Raw genomic sequence first — 2,500 nt, 5'->3', positions numbered from 1 at the left:
GGTGGCTGGAGAGACAGAGTCCGGCCCGGCTGCTTTGCGTGGATTCTGCCTCTTGAAAAGCCCATTAACTTCTCCCTCCTGAAAGGAGAGAGTCGTTTCTGTAGTATGGGTGGGGGATGGGGCCTCTTGGGTGGGAAGGGGTGGTTCAGGACAGTCCAATTGTCTTTCAAATCTACGGTAGAACTCGTTCAGGTCGTTGGCTAGGCGGGAGTCGTTAGTGGTGTGGGGCGCTCTGGGTTTGTAGTTGGTGATGTGCCTGAGCCCTTTGGCAGACAGAAGCAGCGTCGTTAGTAGAGAACTGGTGTTTTAGTGTCTCTGAGTACAGTCGTTTAGCCTCTCTCACCGCTTTGCTAAACCTGTTCTTCGACTCCTTGAATCTGTCTCTATCCCCACTCCTAAACGCTTCCTCCTTCTCCAACCTCAACCTTTTGAGCTTTGCTGAGAACCAGGGCTTGTTGTTGTTAAAGTTCACCCTGGTACGTGTTGGGATACAGCAGTCCTCACAGAAGCTGATGTACACAGCCTCTGTGAGTTCATCCAGACTATTGGTAGCAGTCGTGAACATATCCCAGTCAGTACAGTCTAAGCACGCCCGCAAATCTTCCACAGCCTCACTGGTCCACTGTTTAGATGTCCTCACAGCAGGTTTACAGAGTTTTAGTTGCTGCCTGTATGCACGAATCAGGTGGACCAAGGGAGTTCTGTGCGAGCCGAACAGCCCCGTGACCCACAAGAGAAACATCCCCGCCAAATTCGAGCGTTTGACGGGGTCTATCCGTGAAAAAATATTCACGTTTTTGAGTGCACATGCATTTCTGCTGCAAATGCCTCTGGAAGTTTCATGCCGTTCGTATGCCAATTGTGGCAACACGAAAATGACCCGTTTTCCCATTCCGAGGGATTTCTGTGCGACCCTAACAGCCCCGTGAGCCACAAGAGACACATCCCCGCCAATTTCTAGCGTTTCACGGGGTCTATCCGTGAAAAATATAGACGTTTTTGAGTGCACATGCATTTCTGCTGCAGATGCCTCTGGAAGTTTCATGCCGTTCGTACGCAATGTGGCAACACGAAAATGACCCCTTTTCCCATTCCGAGGGATTTCTGTGCGACCCTAACTAACAGCGCCCGTGAGCCACAAGAGAGACATCCCCGCCAATTTATAGCGTTTCACGGGGTCTATCCGTGAAAAATATAGACGTTTTTGAGTGCACATGCATTCCTGCTGCAAATGCCTCTGGAAGTTTCATGCCGTTCCTATGCAATGTGGCCACACAAAAATGACCCGTTTTCCCATTCCGAGGCATTTCTGTGCGACCCTAACAGCCCCGTGAGCCACAAGAGAGACATCCCCGCCAACTTCTAGCGTTTGACGGGGTCTATGCGTGAAAAATATTAAAATTTTTGAGTGCACGTGCCTTTCTGCTGCAAATGCCTCTGGAAGTTTCATGGCGTTCCTATGCAATGTGGCAACACGAAAATGACCCCTTTTCCCATTCCGAGGGAGTTCTGTGCCACCCTAACAGCCCCGTGAGCCACAAGAGACACATCCCCGCCAATTTCTAGCGTTTCACGGGGTCTATCCGTGAAACATATAGAAGTTTTTGAGTGCACATGCATTCCTGCTGCAAATGCCTCTGGAAGTTTCATGCGGTTCGTACGCAATGTGGCAACACGAAAATGACCCGTTTTCCCATTCCCAGGGATTTCTGTGCGACCCGAACAGCCCCGTGAGCCACAAGAGACACATCCCCGCCAATTTCTAGCGTTTCACGGGGTCTATCCGTGAAAAATATCAATTTTTTTTTGACTGCACATGCATTTCTGCTGCAAATGCCTCTGGAAGTTGCATGCGGTTCGCATGCAATGTGGCGACACGAAAATGACCCGTTTTCCCATTCCGAGGGATTTCTGTGCCACCCTAACAGCCCCGTGAGCCACAAGAGAGACATCCCCGCCAATTTCTAGCGTATCACGGGGTCTATCCGTGAGAAATATTCACTTTTTTGAGTGCACATGCATTCCTGCTGCAAATGCCTCTGGAAGTTTCATGCGGTTCGTATGCAATGTGGCGACACGAAAATGACCCGTTTTCCCATTCCGAGGGATTTCTGTGCCACCCTAACAGCCCCGTGAGCCACAAGAGAGACATCCCCGCCCACTTCTAGCGTTTCACGGGGTCTCTCCGTGAAAAATATCACATTTTTTGAGTGCACATGCATTCCTGCTGCAAATGCCTCTGGAAGTTTCATGCGGTTCGCATGCAATGTGGCGACACGAAAATGACCCGTTTTTTCCCATTCCGAGGGATTTCTGTGCCACCCTAACAGCCCCGTGAGCCACAAGAGACACATCCCCGCCAATTTCTAGCGTTTCACGGGGTCTATCCGTGAAAAATATTCAATTTTTTGACTGCACATGCATTTCTGCTGCAAATGCCTCTGGAAGTTTCATGCGGTTCGCATGCAATGTGGCGACACGAAAATGACCCGTTTTCCCA

This window comes from Petromyzon marinus, unplaced genomic scaffold, assembly GCF_048934315.1.
Source record: "Petromyzon marinus isolate PM22_M1 ecotype Great Lakes invasive population unplaced genomic scaffold, UKy_Petmar_22M1.pri1.0 PM_G_Scaffold_92, whole genome shotgun sequence".
Taxonomy (NCBI): Eukaryota; Metazoa; Chordata; class Hyperoartia; order Petromyzontiformes; family Petromyzontidae; genus Petromyzon; species Petromyzon marinus.
The sequence above is the reverse complement of the archived record's forward strand: the minus strand, read 5'-3'. Positions refer to the sequence as shown.